The sequence below is a fragment of the Marmota flaviventris genome, chromosome 18 (assembly GCF_047511675.1).
Source record: "Marmota flaviventris isolate mMarFla1 chromosome 18, mMarFla1.hap1, whole genome shotgun sequence".
Classification (NCBI taxonomy): Eukaryota; Metazoa; Chordata; class Mammalia; order Rodentia; family Sciuridae; genus Marmota; species Marmota flaviventris.
In genome coordinates, this window is record NC_092515.1 from 9,518,418 (window position 1) to 9,538,497 (window position 20,080).

Consider the following 20,080-nt stretch of genomic DNA (forward strand, 5'->3'; position numbering starts at 1 on the left):
AGGCCCAGCCCAATGGCCAGATCTTGCAGGGCCTTGTATCCTGTGGTGGGGAATTTGGACTTTTCTCTGGGGAGCTGGACAGGGAGGGGAGGTTGGTGAGGTTTCTGAGGGTCAGGGTAGGACAGGAGTTTGCCAGTCAGGCAAGAGACTGGAGTTGGAGGGTGTCAATTTCTGGAAGAGCAATTAATTCCCTAACACAGCAAATAGATAATAGATTAGATAGATATTGATATAGAAATATATATCTTTTTTTTTTTTTTTTTTTTTTTAGCTACAGCTATGTTCTGAGCCCTGTGAACCCTGGGGACACATCAGTGAGCCTGACAGAGGTAAATACCAGTAAAGTGGAATGCTGGGAACTCCAGGAGTGACCGCAGGGGACCTGAGCCAGGCTGGGAGGCTGTCCGGTTGAGGCTGTGTCTGCAGGTCCTAGAACAGATCCTGGGCTGGAGGTGTGGCTCGGGGATGGAGCTCCTGCTTGGCACATTTCAATCCCCCGCTCTGCAAACAAAGCAAAACCCAAACAAGGTCCTGTGTACAGCAGGTGCTTAATAAACACCTTTTGGCCACCAATGCACCCAAATTCACTCCCTTGCCATTTCTACAATCCTTGTTTCATGCAGGACCCGGAACCTTATAGTATTAATTTGTTTAATCCTCACATAAAGAATTTGAGGGAGATCCTGTTATTATCACCATTTTGCAGACAAGGCACAGCAGGACTAATACACAGGCTAGAGGTCACACAGCTCATAGGTGGCAAGAGTCGGACCTTGAATCCAAGCAAGGCACAGAGCCCGTCTCCCTAAACTGTCCTTCTGGAAGGTGGTGGGCACCGTGCCTTTACTGGGAGAAAGAGGAGGATGCCTGTGTCTCTCTGGCCACTGCTTTTTTTTTTTTTTTAATATTTATTTTTCAGTTTTCGGCGGACACAACATCTTTGTTTGTATGTGGTGCTGAGGATTGAACTCTGGCCGCACGCATGCCAGGCGAGCGCGCTACCGCTTGAGCCACATCCCCAGCCCTGGCCATTGCTTTTATTATGTATTTATTTGGGTATTCATTTGTTTATTTTCTGTGCTGGGCAGCTAGGCAAGCCCTCCCCCCAAACTACACCCCCAGTTTCATATTAGTGGGGTTCTCGTCTTTGCAATCTAACAGGCTGCAGCTTGTTTTATAATTCCAATATTTGTTTCTTTTTCTGTGAGCTTTCTGTCCGTATCTTTCACACTGTGGCTTTATTTATTTATTTATTTATTTTTAGCTGCAGGGTGAGAGTTTGGCAAACGAAGGAAACTGACCCCTCTCTGTGCCCCAGTGTTGTCGGGGGGTTCCTGTCCACGGTGGGATTCTCTGAGGGCTCCCCAGCCTTGTAGGTGATTTGAAGCTTGGTGTGATGAAATGTGTCCATCTTTCCCACCTGCCTCAGAGGTTTGTGTCACATGTAGCAAGACTTTAGTTCTAAGATTATAAATTCTCCGTTTTTCCCTTCTGTGAAAGTGACATTTTTGGACCTTCAGATCTCCAATCTACCTAGATTCTATTTTGGTATTTTAATAGGGATCTAACTGTGCAGCTCTGCAGATGGCTGTTCAGCTGTCTCCTGTGGGGAAAAGTCCATATTTCCCACTGGCATGAAATTCCACTGCTATATACAATCCCTCGTGTATTTCTGGCTCCCTACCTGCCCTCCTTCACCAGCTGCCTGTCTCTTAAGGAGCACCCCAGCTGCTTGGAAAACAGATCCCTATGATCCATTTGCATGTACGGAAGGGCTGGTTTCCTCTTGCTTACTTTATTTTTTTTTTTTCAGATTTTTTTCTGGATCTTTTCACATTGTTTTTTCTTTTAAACTTCAGAATCAACTTGTCTAGTTGCAAAAGTACTTTTTTCCCCCCAGTACTGGGGATCGAGCCCAGGACTTCATGCCTACTAGGCAAGTGCTCTACCACCAAGCTACACTCTTTATTTTTTATTTTGAGACAGGATCTTGCTAGATTGTGGAGGCTGGTCTTGGACTTGTGATCCTCCTGTCTCAGTCTTCCTAGTCGCTGGGATCACAGGTGTGAACCACTTCATAGGGCTCAAAAATATTCTTTTGGAGCTGGGACAAAATTTCCTTGCACGAGGCCCCGCCTCTTAAAGAGCCTACCACCTCAATGCTGCCACACCTCTGAGCTACAGAGAAGATCCCAGGGGGCAAAGGTGAATGGGGACTGAACACTGAGCACCGAGGACAGAGCACGTGGCCAGTGGAGCTGCGAGGAGGAGGAAGCACAGGAGCGTGGAGTGACTGTCCCCTGACTCCCTGTCCCCTGACTCCCGTGTGTGGCTGTCGCCCTGACACCCATCGCTGTAGGTTACACTGATGCTGGAGGGAGAGCCCTGGGGACCTCCGCAGCTGGCAGCTGGTACGTGGGCAGGGTCGGGGCTCACCTGGTTTGATCTGCATTTTGATGACACTACTGAGCGTTTTTCTATGTGCCTATGGCCACTTGCAAATCATCGGAGGAATTTCTATTCAAGTCCTATGTCCATTTTTGAAATAGATTTATTTTTTGTTGTTGAGATATGTATAGTTAAATATTTAACTATTACCAACGAATTGATAAACCATCAAATAAGGTGTGTGGTTTTCTCCTATCTTCGTGTGTGTCTTCCTAAGGTCCTGGAAGTCAGGTTCAAATCTGGAATCCTCCATCAGGTGGGGTGGTGCACGCCTGTGATCCTGAAGTGGCTCCCCCTTTCTCCACAGAAAAGCCTGCTTCATTATGGCTGATTTTAGGACTGTCAGCAAAAGAGTCTCTGCAAAAGAGTTCAATGTAGATAAACTTCCTATTTTTGAGTCGCCCTGTTTACTTGGCCACTGGCCAAGAAGATACCAGCCCTCCAGGTGCTGGACTAGTATAGTACTTTGAAGAAATGTGCAAACAAGGCCTCTGGCCTTGAGCTGGGCTTCACAGAGATGTCTATATTTTTAAGATAAGTTACAAATGGGCCCATGGTAACAGTTGGCAGGGGGAGGAAGGAGAGGGGAGAAGAAGCTCCCCCCTTCTCAGGTGTTGTCCTTGAAGAGTTAACTTGCCCAGAACAGTGAGAGAAAAAGCTGCTTTCATGTGAACTTCTGCAGACTGGGAACTTCTGAGCCCCTCCCCTTACATGCTGGGTATGAAACTCGAAACTCCCTGAACTCGGGGTTCAGGGGATTAATTGATTAATGCAAAAGCTGTGCCCTCTGAACCTGGCTGCAGCCAAATAAAACTGTTTCCTGCTGTCTTCGGTGCCTTGCCTCATTTGTCCCTACAACATTTTTGGCGACCCAGATGGGACAGAGCAGGTAAGGAAGGCTGTTCTGCCTCTCTTGTCTCCGGGGACTGGCTTCCCTGGGGTGATGGGGGACAGCGGTCCCCTTGGCATGCCCAGGCCACTCTTGGCCTGAAGACTGATCGACTCACCAAGCGCCCTAGGGCTGCCACCCTGGAGCACAGCAGGAACCAGAATTAGGGTTTTGAGCACCTCCCAGCTGAACAGGTAGGACCCGGGTCCATTTGGTTTGCAGCCCACCTGACTTCCCCTTCAGGCCTAAGCGGGTGGAAGAGAGGCTTGATTGCCCTCTGTTGGGTCCTGAGTGCTCTCCAAAGTGGTTTGAGCTGAAAGGGACCCAGGGAGTCGCCCGAGTAGTCTCTGTTTGGGGTCAGCGAGCAGAGGGGACACCGTGACTCCCTTTTCTGTTTGGTTTGGAATTGTTGGAATCTGGGCGGTATAGAAATTCTGTCCTGGCCATGTCTGTGGGAAAGTGTGTGAATGAGACGGACAAAGGGAAGGGCTCCGACCCAACCTGAGGGACGAAGCGAGTGCAGAGTCCTGATCCGAGGTTCCGTGGCCCCTCAGACAGTCTATGGCAGAATTTCACCAACCAACGTCCAGGTGAAAGCTCCAGGTCGGGGTTGATACCGACCCGCAAGGCCAAGAGGGCCCTAAGTCCCCGCGAGGGGAGCGGCTGGAGATGGACAAAGCGAGTCTTGTCCTAAGTGTGTTTTGTTCTAAGTGTGCGACACCAATGCAGGGTGGACCATGGGAGGCACACTAAGGAAACTGAGCCTTCTGAAATGTGTGTTAGAGACCTTTAGGAAGGTTTTCCTGGTGACTGTGGGTGAGACTCACTCCACAGAGGTGGCATACTCTGTGAATTAGAGTGGCTCACCCAAGACGTGGGCTGGCCACCAGAAGGATCTTTAGATGAGTCATTGCTGAGGTCTTTTGATTGTTGTTGGAACTTTCTCTGAACCAATTCTTTTATATGGATTGCTGGCAAGAGATAGTACAGAAACAGTCCCCTTGGTTGAGAGCCTGTCTAGATGGACAGTCCAAGAAGATGTTAGTCAGGAGCACAATGGTCTCTAAGACCCAGCGGAAAGCAGCTAAACAGAAAACCTGACTAGGAAAGACAGGAAGGGAAACAGTTTTCCCCGTGAGCCAGAAGAGGACCCAGGACCTTATGTGCCACTCTACCCAACTTTGCCAAGACCACCGGGACAGCAGACTGTCCCCTAGCCCCCTCGTCCTCAGAGGCAACAAATGATGGCTCCCAATACTGGCCATTCCTTCCTCTGTGATGTCCTCAGAGCCAAAGGCTTCCTAGGACCAAAGACTCTTCACCTCCCAAGATTAAGATGGGAGATGTGTCCCCAAAGCAGAGCCACAGCCCATATGAGTGCTCTCCAGATGCCCCTGCAAGGGACTAAAGGACCTGCCCATGTTGTCCAGAGGGAAACGCCTGAGGGAGACAAGGCCGTTTTGTGTGCCAGCCTTTCTCCACCCCAGAGCTCATAAGCTGGAAAAATCATGCTCCCTCCTACACGGAGAAACCCTGGGCCAGGACTGATCTGGTGCAGCCCATTCTCCAGACCTAGGATGGGGCCCAACCAAGAAGAAGGTCTAAAGGTAAAGAGATGTCAAGAAGCCCTCATAGGAAGTCTAAAAGAAAAGGGGGGGAAAGATAATAAAACACACTGTGCCCAAGAGTTAGAAGGGATCGGAGCCAGCCCTGAGCCCTGGCCTAAGCCAAGTGCATCTACAGACAGAGCCCAGCTAGGCCTCCCGCTGCTCCAGCATCTCCCTCTCGCACCCTCATAGCCCTGAACTGGGCCCCACATCTGCCTAAGGCCCCTCTGCCCTATGAAACTGGCAGCAATAATCGAAAGAGATGTGCCCAACTGACTCAGAGCTAAGTGTCCAGGCCACCGCTGCTGCCAGCCCTCTCCCTGCCCAGAGGTTCCCCGGGGGAGGAGGGGCACCATACAAACATTGCAGCCACAGTGCAAGTTTGTCAGTAAAGAAATGCACAGGTGCAAGCAACAGGTGATCAGTGCAGCCTTCGTGGGACAGGCTCAGAGAGCCATTTGCCAAAAATTACAATCCTAGAGGACTTACTGAGAAGTGTGACAGTGAGCTGATTAAGGTGGGCACCACAGTTTTCATCAGTCGAGATCCAGAGACTCAAAGACAGGCAGACCAGAAAGATAAAGAGGAGGATGGATCTCCTTACAAACCCAGAGGTCACTCAAAGGGGGGTCTCACTAGAACAAAGCCAATGGTTCAAATGATTATAAAGAAAAAAAGTGTGGCCAGACAAAAGGGGAAGCCTCCAGTGGCCCCGGCAGACGAGCACCCACTGCCATGCTCAAAAGCTGAGACTTGAACAGAGAAGGAAGGAATGCTTTCCCCAAGCCTTTGGCCCCAGCCCCTCCTTTCAGTTTCTTCCCACTTGCTGGGAAGTCGATGATTGACGAATATGGCAGGGTCCCAGAGACACACAGAACTGCATCTGATGCACGAGACCCACTGCCTCAGGAGGGCTCAGCTGCTGCAAGCCCCAAATGAACCAGAAATATGCTCATGTTAACAGCCAATAGTGGGCCATAGGACGCTCACTCCTAAAGGACATGTCACCCTGGCTCCAAGCCACACGCTGTGAGCCACCTGCAGGAAGGGCCACAGAGTCCCATGCACCCAGATACAGTGAACAAAACACAAGCAGGGCAGCTGCTATATACAATTAGAGCAGGCTCCCACCTGGCAGGAGGAGAAAAGCCACACAGTCAAAGAGCAACACCTAGGTGAGCGCAATGTGGCTGCCACACTGGGACCTGCACGGAACCGCACCACTGCCCTCCAACCTTGGCAGATGGCCCACGGAGAGCTTGACATAGGTGCCTTTTACACAAGTGATATCCCAGGTCATCAGTCTCTGCTAAGATTTACATTAGATTTCAGAGTTGGAGAATCCTTGCAGCCAAGATTCTGCACAGGGAGATAAAAAAAAAATTCCTGCATCTGAAAGCACCAGAGGCTCTGTGTGCGTCTTCCTTCCCTAAATGACAGTTCCTCCCAGGGGCTGGAGTACACCATCCTTGGGACAGCACTGGACTCTGATTTAAAGTCCACATCTATCAAGAAAAAGTCAAATACCATGGTTACCATCTGACTCAGCAACAGAACTGACAATAGCCACTGGGCCTCAACAGAAACAGGAGATCTGCTCAATTCCAGTCCCTCCAACCTGCCATCAGACCAGAGAATTCCTGGGGGCTACTGGGTTCAGCCATATACGGATCCCCAACTTTCAGTTATGGAAAAACCCCTCTATGAAGCCACAAAGTGGGGAGAACGAGATCCTCTGATGTGGGGGCCAGCACAGCAAAAGGCCTTTGAGGACATTAAACAAGCACTCACCAGTGCACCTGGATTAGGGCTCCCTGACCTCACGAAGCCTTTCTTTCTGTATGTCCATGATCTGTCTGGAGTGGCTGTGGGAGTTTTGACTCAGATGCTGAGGACGTGGCACCGTCCAGTGGCCTATTTGTCCAAACAGCTGGACTCTGTAGCCCAGGGCTGGCCACCTTGTTTATGGGCCCTTGCAGCCACAGCTCTTCTGGTGTTGGAAGCTGATAAACTGGCCATAGGACAAGAACTGGTTGTCAGAGTTCCTCATTCAATTTTGACTTTGTTAGAATATAAAGGACACTATTGGTTGACTAATGAAGGAATGGTCAATCCCAGGGCATGTTATGTGAAAACCCACGTATTCATGTTGAGGTCGTCAGAACTCTAAACCCAGCAACTTTGCTGCCCATTGGACCTGGAAAACCTGATCACTAATGTCTTGAGGTCATGGATGAAGTGTTCTCCAGCAGACCAGACCTGGCAGACCAGCCCTCAGGGACGCTGATGCAGAGTACTTCACAGACGGAAGCAGTTTTATAAAAGATGGGGTATGTTTTGCTGGATATGCAGTGGTCACTCTGGACTTTACTGCCGAGGCAAAACCTCTGCCTCAGGGAACTTCAGCACAAAAAGTAAAATTTATTGCTTTGACTCAAGCACCTCAGTTGACAACAGGAATCTTTTTAGATATTTACAGACTCAAAATATGCGTTCTCTACCCTTCATGTTCATAGGGCCTTATGTAGGCTAATTAACTCAGGAGGAAAAAAGGGGGGGGACATGATGGATAGGCAAGAAATTCTTGAACTTTTGGACGCACTGTGGGCTCCCAGGAAGGTTGTGATTATATATTGCCGAGGTCATCAAAAGGGAAACACTGTGGTTTCTCAGGGCAACCAGAGAGCTGACAGAGAGGCCAGGTTAGCTGTCTGCAAGAAATGGGAAGAAAATCCAGTCCCAGGTTTAAATGCTGCCCTTCTGCCTGGCCGACTAGCTAACAGAAAGGGAGCCAACATACTCCCAGCATGAAAGTAGGTGATTTAAGACTGAAAAAGGACATTTTCTCCCAGGTGGATGATGGAGATTTTCTGATGGCCGAAATAGCCATCCCAGAGATTCTAGCCCCAGCCTTTATCAACACAGTTTCGCAGGAAAACATGTTGGACATACAGCACTTGAGACAGTTCTGAGCCGACATTTCTATGTCCCCCGGCTCACAAGCAACACCTGGATGATCTGCAAACAATGTGAGGTTTGTGCTCACAACAATCCTTGTCAGGGGCCAAAACTCCCACCAGGAATCCAAATTATAGGAGGAGCACCTTTTGAAGACTTGGAAGTGAACTTCACTGAACTGCTACGCTCACGGGGCTATAAGTAACTTGTTTTTTATATGTTCATACTCTGATGGGTGGAAGCCTTTCCCACCCACACTGAAAAGGCCAGGGAAATGCTAGGATGCTTCTCTGTGAAATTATTCCCAGATTTGGGGTCCCAATAATTATTGGCTCAGACAATGGGCCAGCTTTGGGGCAGAGATAATATGATTACTGACCAAGAGTGTAAACGTCAGATGGAAGTTACATACTGTCTATAGGCTGCAGAGTTCTGGTAAAGTTCAAAGGATGAACAGGACTTTAAGGCTCAATTGGGTGAGCTGTGTCAGGAGACTCACTTACATTGTGATGAACTGCTCCCTATTACACTGTTGAGGATTAGATCCACTCCCACTAGGAGGAATGGATTCTTTTCTTTTGAGATAATATATGGGTCATTATCCACCCCTTTTATTAGGGGACTACAGGGAGACTTAAGAGAGACAGGAAAATTAACCCTGAGATGACAGCTTCAGGCCTTAGGGAAAACTTCACAGGTTCTCAACCATGGGTTAGAGAAAGAGAACCAGTAAGTTTGGCCCAGTGCACACTCCTTCAAGCCTGGAGATTGAGTCTGGGTCAAAGAATGGAATATTCAACCCCTGAACTTGTTTGGAAGGGCCCTTTCCCTGTTATTTTATCCACCCCAACTGCAATAAAGTTTGCAGAGACAGGTCCCTGGATTCACTACACCAGACTCACGCCTGCAGCTGTGGACTGGGAGTGCTCTCCAGATGCTGCTACGCCATTGAAGCTGACCATCCTGAAGAAAAAGGAGCACCGGAGAAGCTTGAGGATCAGAAGGACAACAGCCCTGCTCCAGTCACTCCGGAAGCTGACTGGTCTACGCACAGCCGAAGCTTGAGGAGACTACGGCCCTCTTTCAGCCACACAGGAGGGACTGGCTGATCAATGCCCCATGAAAGATAAACTTTCCACCAGGACTAATGGACTCTTTCAACCTCTGAGATAGTTCTTATACTGTAATGCATTGCCACCCCTTGCTTCTAGATATATACACAGTTCTCTGTTTGGTTTTAGCTACTGGTTTGATAACAGTAACTCCTACTGACTGGATTCTGGGTAACAAAATTTCACTTATACTTTTTTATCTTGCTTATATAAGCTTTCTAGGATTTGTTTGGTGTTTTAGTTTGGCTTTGTTAATTTATGCTGTTTAACCTATGCTAACCAAAACATTACTCTATTATTTAGTTTGGTTTCCTTTGATAACCTTAAGGGATTCTGCCCTACTCCTATTCCAACCACGGAGATCATGTAAACCATGTGTCAAGACAATCCACTATAACTAAGAGGTGGTAAAACATACATTTAAGACCTGTCCCACCAGAGGAATGCTATAGATGGATGACTATTTGGAAAGGAAAAAGAGGTCCATTGGAAAGAAACTTGATTTAGGAGGTCATCGATCTTGGGGTGAAGGTAACTGGCCACCCCAGAGGATTATTGCCACTTATGATCCCGCTACCTGGGCACAAAATGGCAGTTGGAGCTATAGAACTTCTATTTACATGTTAAACAGAATTATTCACTTACAAGCTGTACTAGAAATTATTATTAATCAGACTGCCACAGCCTTTGACCTCCTAGCCACACAACAGATCAGATGCGAGTGGCTAACTATCAGAACCGCTTGGCATTAGATTACTTACTGGTTGAGAAAAAAGAAATATGTGGAGAATTCAACACCTCAGATTGTGGCATCCAAATGGATGACAATAGACAAGCAGTTAACGATACCAACAACACAAGAGAACTAGCACATGTGTTAGTTCATATCTAGAAGGGCATTAAAGTTTGGGTCCCAACCATGCTTTTGGGAGATGGTTTTCAACTCTTGTAGATTTAAAAGCTTAACTAGTGTAGTGGGTATTCTGTTTGGCTCCACTGTGCATTAAAACTATTGGGTCCACTGTAGAAGCTTCTGTTGAAAGTATGACAACAACTAAGATTTTGACATTGTATAATGCTTTAAGCCAAGATAATGGTAATGATGCTCTTAAATTTAAAGGATTAAATTATGGGGAGCATCATTAAAGGGGGGAATTGAAGTGGCACCCCCTTTCTCCACAGAAAAGCCCGATTCACCATGGCTGATTTTAGGACTGTCAGCAAAAGAGTCTCTGAGAAAGAGTTCAATGTAGATAAATTTCCTATTTTCATGTTGCCCCGTTTACTTGGCCACTGGCAGAGAAGATACCAGCACTCCAGGTGCTAGACACCCCCTTATTAGTTTTTCACAAACAGTATCCAGTACACTAGTTTGTAGAAATGTGCAAACAAGGCCTCTGGCCTTCCTTGAGCTGGGCTTCACAGAGATGTCTACATTTTTAAGATAAGTTACAAATGGGCCCATGGTAACAGCTGGCAGGGGGAGGAAAGAAAGGGGAGAAGAAGCTCTCCCCTTCTCAGGTGTTGTCCTTGAAGGGTTAACTTGCCCAGAACAGTGAAAGAAAAAGATCTTTAAGTGAACTTCTGCAGACTGGGAACTTCTGAGCCCCTCCCCTTACATGCTGGGTATAAAATTCTGAAACTCTGAACTCGGGGTTCAGGGGATTGATTATAGCAAAGGCTGTGTCCTCTGAACCTGGCTGTAGCCAAACAAAACTGTTTCCTGCTATCTTCGGTGCCTTGCCTCATTTGTCCCTACAACAATCCTAGTGGCTCAGGAGGCTGAGGCAGGAGGCTGAGGCAGGAGGCTCGCCAGTTCAAAGCCAGCCTCACAACTCAGTAAGATCCGGACTCTAATTAAAATATAAAAAGGGGGGCTGGGGATATGACTCAAGCGGTAGCGTGCTGGCCTGGCATGCATGCGGCCCGGGTTCGACATACAAAGATGTTGTGGCCACCGAAAAACTAAAAAAAAATAAATATTAAAATTCTCTCTCTCTCTGACTCTCTTTAAAATAAAATATAAAAAGGGTTGGGGATGTGGCTCACTGGTTGAGCACCTCTGGGTTCAATCCTTGGTTCCCCCAGAGCCCCCTCCAAACACCAAAACTTGAATCTTCATGCCCCTAAGAGATCCATGCATGGGAAGAGGCACCTCCATGCCACATCTGGGCCCACTTCTCCTCCCACCTGTGGTTGGCTGAACGATGGCTTCCTAAATGTGCCCAGGGCCTGATCCCTAGAACCTGTGAATACTACCTTCTGTGGTAAAAGGGCTTTTGCAGGTGAGATTAAACAGGATTTTGAGATGGAGAGACGGGTCATCTGGGAGGGCCCACGGTAACCACAGGGTTTTCTACAAGAGAGAGGGAGGAGGCCAGAGGAAGACAAGGTCACGTGTCAACAGAATCAGAGATGGAGTGATACGGCCAGAGGCCAAGGAATGCGGCAGCCTCTAGAAGCTGCAAGAGACAAGGAACAGAGTCTCCCCTGGAGACCTCCACAGTGTGAGGGAAAAAAATTATATATGTTTTTTAAACTGCTAAGATGTGGTAACTTGTTACAGCAGCACGGGAAACTCACACCGCAGCCAACTTTGCGGCATAAGGTGAGTCCTCGCACACCTGCACGCTGATAACCCCAGCCACACATCCAAGCTCCACTCATGCCCACCCTGAGTGACAGTCTTCAGCCACCCCTGTGCCTGGAGGTGTACAGAGCAATGTCACTCCACCTGGGGAAGCGCCCTCACATGATCTGGAAGTGGACTCAGGTCAAGGACAAGGAATTACGGGTCCCAGTAGCAGACATGGTCTAGAAGGGGTAGGTGCCCATGCGCCTGTCCCCATGGACTCCTCACCCAGAGGAGGAGGCTTAGAGAAGGATCTGGACTCTGGGTCTAAAGGCAGCATTGGACTTGAGACACTTCAGAGACCAAAACAAGAGGACTTGCTAAAGAATTGGATGGAGGGGCTGGGGTTGAGGCTCAGAGGTAAAGCACTCACCTAGCATGCGGGAGGCACTGGGTTCCATCCTCAGCACCACGTGAAAATAAAATAAAGATATTGTGTCCACCTATAACTAAAAAATAGATATATTTTTATGAGGTTCTTTTTTTTTTTTAAGAGAGAGAGAGAGAATTTTTTAATATTTATTTTTTAGTTTTCGGCCGACACAACATCTTTGTTTATATGTGGTGCTGAGGATCGAACCCGGGCCGCACGCATGCCAGGCGAGCGTGCTACCGCTTGAGCGACATTCCCAGCCCCTAAAAAATAGATATTAAAAAAATAAAATTAAAAAAATAGATATTAAAAAAAGAATTGGATGGCAGCAGAGACTGAGACAAAAGTCAGATTTGGATCAGAGATGACGCTCCAAATTCAGTAAATGCATGACACAGCAATTCCATGTCTAGGCGTACATCATGAGAACTGAAAAGCAGCACTTAACAAATACTGTACACAAATCTTCATAGCTCTTGTATTCACAGTAGCCAGGAGGTGGACGCAACCCCAACAGCCAAATGTGTATCCACATGGTGGAATACTACTCAGCCATAAAAAGGAACTAAGCACCGACACGTGTTAATAGGGATGACCCTTGAAAACAGGATGCTCAGGGAAAGAAGCCAGACCCAGAAGGCCACCTGGGTATGGTTCTAAAATAGACAAACCCACAGAGACAGGAAGTGGATTAGTGGTTGCCAGGGTCAGGGGAAGGGGTGGAGAATGACTGCTTAATGAGCCCCCAAATCCTTTGGGCGTGATGAAACTGGACAGAAGGGTGCTTGCAAGACATTGTAAACGTATTAAGTGCCCTTTACATACACGTTTAAATGCTTCGTTTCATGTTATGGGAACTTTACCTCAATAATTTTTTTCTTGTTTTCTTTACTTTTGATTGACACATAATGACTGTACGCATTTAAGGGGTGCAGTGTCATATTTCAACACATGCATATTATATACTTGTGATCAAATCAGGGCAAATTAGCACATCCATCACTGCAAACATTTATCGTTTTCTTTGTGGTAAGAATATTCCAGATCCTCTCTTCAAAGTTACAGTTAGGAAGAATGCTTCCAGGTGTTCCACTGCAGAGCAGGGTTATAAGGTCCCTGCTTAGCATCTGGAGGTCCTTCTTAAGTGACAGCCCCCAATTTAAGGAAAAAGTTTCACTTTCCCTCCCAAGGGCCCTTCTAGAAAGGCCCACCACTCCCTCACACCAACCCAACCCCTAACCACCGCCTTAGGACCCGCTGAGCTCTGATTCCTGAACCTGCCCCATGAAAGTCCCAGAACCCAAGCCTGTTTGGCCTCTCTCCTATAGAGACATGGCCTTTATTTCTCAGCTCTGACAAACTCTCGTGTGTACCTCTGCCTGGTCTCCGTCTTTCATTTCTCACGTTCCTGTCTCTCGTCCCTCGATTTCCCTTTAAGGGTGACTAGGGGTAATCATGTATTGCATACTAAAACAATTTTTTTTTGTAATGACTCCATTTTTGTCTGAAACTCTTAAAGGACGCGGAGAGGTCTGTGCACTTGATGGGAGAAGCCACAGGGAGAAATGAGCTGGGGAGGGGCTCCCACTTTGGAGTTCTTGAATTTGATGTGCCTCCTGAATGGAGTTAGATATGTGAACTTGGAGTTCAGGGACGCGACTGGTGGAGGGATAAGTTAGAAGCCTTTGGCACAGGAGAAGTATTTTAAGCCCTGGGACTGGATGAGATCATCCAGAGACAGGGTGGGGGAAATGGACCAGGCCCAGGCTCGCAGAGTCAGTGCTGGAGGAAGAACCAGGGAAAGGGCTGGGGCTGGGGCGGGGGCGGGGGCGGGGGAAGAGCCCCAAGAATGTGCATCTGCAGAGCCGAAGCGTCTCCAGTCTTACACACAAGGGGTAAGTTCCAAGACGTTCCACGGCGTCCAAGACGGCGGACAGCATGAAGCCTGAGCACACAGCCCGGGCCTCCCTACATGATGCACCTAGAACAGCTCCACTGAGAAATCAGGCACAGCAGATCGGCACCAGTCACTAATAACAGACTATTATTTTATTAGTAGTAAACAGCGTAGGGCTGGGGGTGTAGCGCGGGAAGAGGTTTCTCTAGCACGTGCAAGGCCCTGGGTTCAATCCCCAGCCTGGAAAAGATATCAACCAGGCTGGGGAAACAGCTCAGTTGGGAGAGGGCGTGCCCCAGAAACACAGGCCCCAAGTTCAACCCCCAGCACCACAGAAAATAAATAAATAAATAGATAAAAACCAAACATAGAACAATATCACAACCTACTCTGACAGGAGATTGTTTCCAGCAAATGAACTGATCACTTCTGGAACTTTCCATGTCATGCTTCTGGACTACAGCGAACCAAGGGCAACTAAAATTTCAGAAAGCAACACCTTGGGTAGGAGGGGTGACCCCGTAGGGGTAGGTGGGGACCACCCTCTGCAGGACAGTGTTAGCGTGCCCTGCTGCGTCTGCGCAGTGGAATGTTTGTACCTGCCCAAGAAAGTGGAGAGGAAGGTCTCTGAGCGCTGATGAGACTCCTTCCCCACGTCAGAGATGCTGACATTCTCAGGACATGGTTGAAATAACAAAGCCACGAGTCTAGTACGACCGACCCTGTCACATAGCAGCAAGGAGAGCGGTTTCCAAGGGCAGAGTAGTAGCTTCCTGGTGGAGGGGCCTGGCGGCCATCCAGAAGGGGACGAGGAGGATGTGGCCCCAGTGCCACCCATGATCCTGAAGAAAGCCCGTCCTGGGGGAGGGAATGGAAGTGCCCAAGGGACATCACTGTGGCCCAGAGGTCTCTGTCCCACAAAAACTCCTGTGTTGAAACCTAATCCCCATGAGACGGTGGCAGGAGGGGGCCCCTGGAGGTGACAGGGCCAGAGGAAGCACCCCTTGTGTTGGGGCTGTGCCCTCATCAAAGGCCTCAGGGAACTCCTGGCCCCTCCACGTGAGGACGCGGCCAGAGGGCATCGGCTAAGAGTGTCCTCCTCGGACCCCAGGTCTGTCATGCCCTACCATCACTTCAGCCTCTGGAGCTGCGAGAACGAGCGCTTGTTGTTTACAAGCTGAGGTCATTTGTTAGGGCTACTAGACGCGACAGGGACAGCTGGCGGGAGCTACCCTGGCTGCAGACGCCTTTAGGTCCTGATACACCGGGTGCTGGACAATCACTGCGCCCCGCAGTCACCTGGGCTTTACCCCCTGGGATAGGAGGCGGCTCCAGGAGCAGACGTCCCCCATGGGGTTGAGCTCCACTCACCTGTTCCTTTGTAATCCTTTTGGGGACAGAATGTTCCATGGAACCTGCCCTTGTGTGTCTCCTATATAAGAATAAAGAATTCCAGTGGCTTTCTCTTTCCACGGACCCCTAAGGTTGCAGAGTTGTCCTTGGGTTTTGAAAAGGCACTTCTGTGTGTTTGTATGCTTTCTTGGCTGTTTTCTTAAGTTATTGGAACAGTCAGAGCCCAGCATGAGGTTCCCAGTGAGGGTAGAAGGTGATGCTGAGCATGGACAGTGGATAGGAAACGGTGTGGCTCCAACGTCACTTCCTGATCTGGGGGTTGGGTATTGGGGTTTGAACCCAGGAGCTCTTCGCCACTGAGCCCCGTCCCCAGCCCTTTTTTGTATTTTATTTAGAGACAGGGTCTCCCTGAGTTGCTGAGGCCTCGCTAAGTTCCTGAGGTTGGCTTTGAACTTGAGAGCCTCCTGCCTCAGCCTCCCGAGTTGCCCAGATCACAGGCGAGTGCCACTGCGCCGGCTGCATTTCCTGAATTTGATAACCACCTGGTTGTGTAAAGAAAGCCTTTATTTTTAGGAGGTAAACCCGGATGTATTTAGGGGCGGGAGAATGACGCCTGCTCCGTACCCTCCAATTGCACATCTGCGGCGGGAAAGGGGCTGCCGTGACGAGGTGCCCCCAAACGGGGTGACTCAGAACAACAAAAACCTGGCCGTTCTGGAGGCTGAGGTCCAGGGTCAGGGTGTCGGCAGGCAGGACCAGCTGCTCGCCTCTCAGGGGCTTTGGGGGGCTGTGGCCACTGGGCTCCTTCTGGCAGCCGTCACTGCCAGGACCCTCTGTGTCCGCATCGCGCGGTCCTCCCTGGGCGTCTGTGGGCTCCTCATGCAAGGACACCAGCCACCCCGCTGCACTGTGACCTCACCCTGACTGATGACATCAACATCAACCCTGTTTCCAAATCAGGTCACCGCCCAGGTTGTGGGGATAGGACATAGGGAGAGTGGACCGGGGGACAGAGGAGTCCAACCTAAAACTAGGGGCAGGAGAGAGGGAGAGAGAGGACAGCTCAGCCACGGAAATAAGAAACTAAACAGCCCAGAGAGGGGAGGGCTTCAGGGAAGGGGTGCAGCCCGATGAGGACAGAGACGCGGTCACTGGGTTTATGGGCTGTGGACCAGGTGCCGTGACCCGCTGCCTGGGCAGAGAGGTGGGGACAGGAAGCAGCCCTCGGGAACAGACAGACGGAGCTTCCCACTTCCCTCTGGGGAGGAGGGGGCCTGCATGCAGAAAGGGACTGTCTTCAGCTGGCAGAGAAGCTCCGCCCACAGCCCGGAGAGAAGGAGGAGCGCAAGCTGCAAACAGGGACGTCATGGGCGGAAGCCAAAGAAGCAAAAATGTATTTTTATCTTATTAGTTTCTAAAGCGTGTGCTACACACCCTGTTCTAAGCACTTTGAAAACATGAATACATTTTATTCCCATGGTGATGACGGGAGGTGGCTACAGTAGCACTGCTGTCCCCATCTTACAAATAAGGAAACTGAGGCACAGAAAGGGCAAGCACCTTCCCCAAGATCACACAGCCAGCAAAGGCAGGGCCACTTAAAGGGTGTGGGTGGTCAGGCTGCGGGATCCACACTTGACCTCTCCTCCCAGAGGCTTCTTTGTGCTTTGTTCTTAACAGGAGAGGCTGCAAGATGGGCCGGCGAGGGTTCAGGCTGGATGGGTCGCCTGGGGGTTTGAAAGAGGGGAGACTTAGAAGCAGGGGTGCTCATGGGAGGGGCAAATGTTAGAGAAACGGAAGGGCCACGTGACTGAGGTCTGCGGTGTGGGATAGCGGTGAACTTCTGCGCGGGGCAGAGAGCAGCTTCTGCACGGCCGGGAGGCGGGGTCCCTTTCCCTGTTCACCGCCAGCTGCCAATCCAGAGGTGCTCTGGAGCCCTGGATCTGGTGCCACCGCCCAGCTGTGGTTCTGACCTGGGGCCCCTGACCAAAGTTCTGGGAACCAATCGTGTCCAGGGCAGCTGAGGGGGAGGGAAGCCCCTGGAAGGGTGTCCATGGCCGCAGTCCAAAGGAAATGAGTGACATTCCAGGGACCAGCGCCCAGAGGCCCAGGCTGGAGAGGTGGGGACTGGAGGGAAAGCTGCCTCCGGAGCCCGGGAGCGCGAGGGTAGGGTGGTGTGGGGGGGGAGGGCCTGCATGCACCCCTCCCTCCACATTAACCTGAGAGTGAAGAGCAGCCCCCCGGAAAACCACGACCTGATCCCAGGAACTGCTAATATGCAGCCTCCCGTGGCAAATGCGGGGCAGGTGCAGGGGTCAAGCTCAGGGTCTCCTTAATTACCCAGGTAAGCCCAGAGGCCGCAGGGAGTCTTAAGACACAAAGGGTGGTCAAGCCCTGGGTGGGCGCAACCTGTAATCCCAGCGACTCCTGAGGCTAAGGCAGGAGGATGGCAAATTCCAGGCCAGCCTCAGTAATTTAGCAAGGCCCTAAGCAACTCAGCAAGAGCCTGTCTCATACATAAATAAATACATAAATAAGAGGCGGGAGGGGCAGAAGCAGAGGAGGGATCTGCTGAGGGGAGCCACAAAATGCCGCCCTCCAGGAACAGGCCAGCACACATCCTCCCTGGAGCCTCCCGAAGGAGCCAGCTGGGCCTCCCATCTTGTAGACTCTAATTTCCAGGACTGTCAGATAATAAGCACATGTCACCTCAGGCCACTAAATCTGCAGTAATTCATTACCACAGTAGAAACTTGATATGGTCAATTTCTTCATCTTCCAGGTCCTCTGTTTCTTGGTCAGTAATTTGGGGACAATTTAGCTTGTAGCATGGTAAGAAGGGTCTGTGTGTGGGAAGGCGGCTGGCACACAGTAAGTGCTCAGTAAACAGCAACTGTAAACATGGGCGAGAAGGGGTTTCTTCCTTCTGCCTGCCTCAAATGTAGTGTGACACCCAGATGATGGCAGTCATTTTGTGGCCATTCAGTGAGAAGCAAAGGCCTGAAAGCCAATGTTTGTTTGTTTGCTTGCTTAGTATTGCAGTGCTCGGGTAGAACCCAGGTTCTCACGCATGCTAGGCGAGTGCTCTAGCGCGAGGCTACAATGCCCATGCCCCAAAGCTGATTATTAAAGATGGCGAGGCCAAGGGACCTAAAGAACCTGGGACATCAGATGTTACTGAACCAACTGCTGGATCGTCCTGCTTCTAGATCTTTTGTTATGTGAGAAAACCCGTGCCCACTTGCTTACATCCTGGCTCCTGTTCTTACAGCCGAGCGTCTCTTTACTGATTTACTTTCAGAATCGAGCTAGGCCCAGAGAGCCAGAGGGATGCTCGCCATCACATGGGCTGTGAATGGAGGGACTGGGACGGGCTTCAGGAGGGGACCTGTGGACCTTGAGACAAGTGGCCTTGATTCTTTAGAAAAAAATGAGGAATTGGGAGCATGAGTTTAGAACATGCAGCAGCTTGACGTGGGTTTGATGCCCAGTACAAAAAAAAAAACTAAAGAAAATAAAACCAGGGAGCTGAGCCCGTGTGTCAGCTGTGGAAGCCACGTCCCCTTGCCCCGCCAGATCTGTCTTGGGAAGAAAGCTGAGCCTGTCACCGTTTGATGGATAGTTAAAATTTTTAATCAACGTGTTCTCAGGAGAGCTTTTACCTTCAAAGGTCAATTTCTTAAATTCCAGCCTGGGCTCGTCCCTTCTTGCAAAACTTGAAAAGCAAGGGAGAATATAAGAGCACAAATCGGTTCACACTCAAGTAAAGCGGAGCCTGGGGCTCCAGCCTCCATGGAGTGTTCTGGAACAATGGCAAATGGGTACTGAGGTCAATGATCACAGGCCCCTTCCTGCAGAGGAGCGAACCAGTGTCTCTCCTCTGACCTTTACTCCTTGATAATAAGCCTGAGCACTTACAGAATATTGCAGAGCAAAAGTCTGAAGCAAATATTTCCTATCACTGCTTTTTAAATACCCTGTGTGGCTTAACTGAAGCATTTTCGATGAACACCAGGTGAGCTGTTTTTATTTATTTATGTTTTGGTACCAGGGATTAAACCCAGAGATGCATAACCACTGAGCCACATCTCCAGCCCTTTTCTGTATCTTATTTAGAGACAGGGTCTCACTGAATTGCTTAGGGCCTAGATAAATTGTGGAAGCTGGCCTTGAATTTGTGATCCTCCTGCCTCAGCCTCCCAAGCCACCAGGGTTACAGGCATGCGTCACCATATCCCATGGAGAGCAGTTTTTACAATGGTCAATATGTAAGCATGGCAGTGGGGAGTCTGAAATAAACAAATCAAAAACAGAGAGTAAATAGTGACCCCAGGCTTGGCTTTAATAAATATCAAAACATATTATGAACCTGATAATTATTACAGGTCACTACAGACTGAAGAAAAGGAGAATATAGACTGTGGAAGCAGCATTATCAACTTACAAGCACAATTTTCAATATGGGTAGGATTTAAAAGTGGCACCAAAAATATGAATTGTTGAAAAACTGGTGTTGACAATGATGCGGGAGGCTGAGGCAGGAGGATTACAAGGTTGAGGCCAGCCTCAGAAACTTAGTGTGAGACCCTGTCTCAAAACAAAAAGGGCTGGGGATGTAGCTCAGTGGAAAAGCACTCCTGGGCTCAGTCCCCAGCACCAACAAAAGGGGGAGACCCTATTAAAATAAACTGTGGTACCACCATAGGAAGATGGAACTCTCCAGAGACATTAAAAAGAGGAGTTTAGGTATAGAACGATAGAGAGGGATTTCTAAAATATTTTATTAGGTGAAAAATACCAAGGTTCAAACT

General features: G+C 49.3%; 1 protein-coding gene across 6 annotated transcripts in view; it reads right to left on the bottom strand.

The window, feature by feature from the left end:
* Pnma8a (PNMA family member 8A) overlaps positions 1 to 20,080 on the bottom strand; it is a 43,525-nt gene that overhangs the window by 4,540 nt on the left and 18,905 nt on the right. For 3 of the 6 annotated variants that reach the window (XR_011705401.1, XR_011705397.1, XR_003584182.2), the window contains one exon: positions 338 to 501. The exons of 2 other annotated variants lie outside the window; for them this stretch is intronic. The gene's annotated coding sequence lies outside the window, so the exon portion shown is untranslated. Of the gene's footprint in view, positions 1 to 337; positions 502 to 15,862; positions 16,997 to 20,080 lie in introns of those variants that run through there. One more of the 6 variants, XR_011705400.1, reaches the window with a different exon arrangement.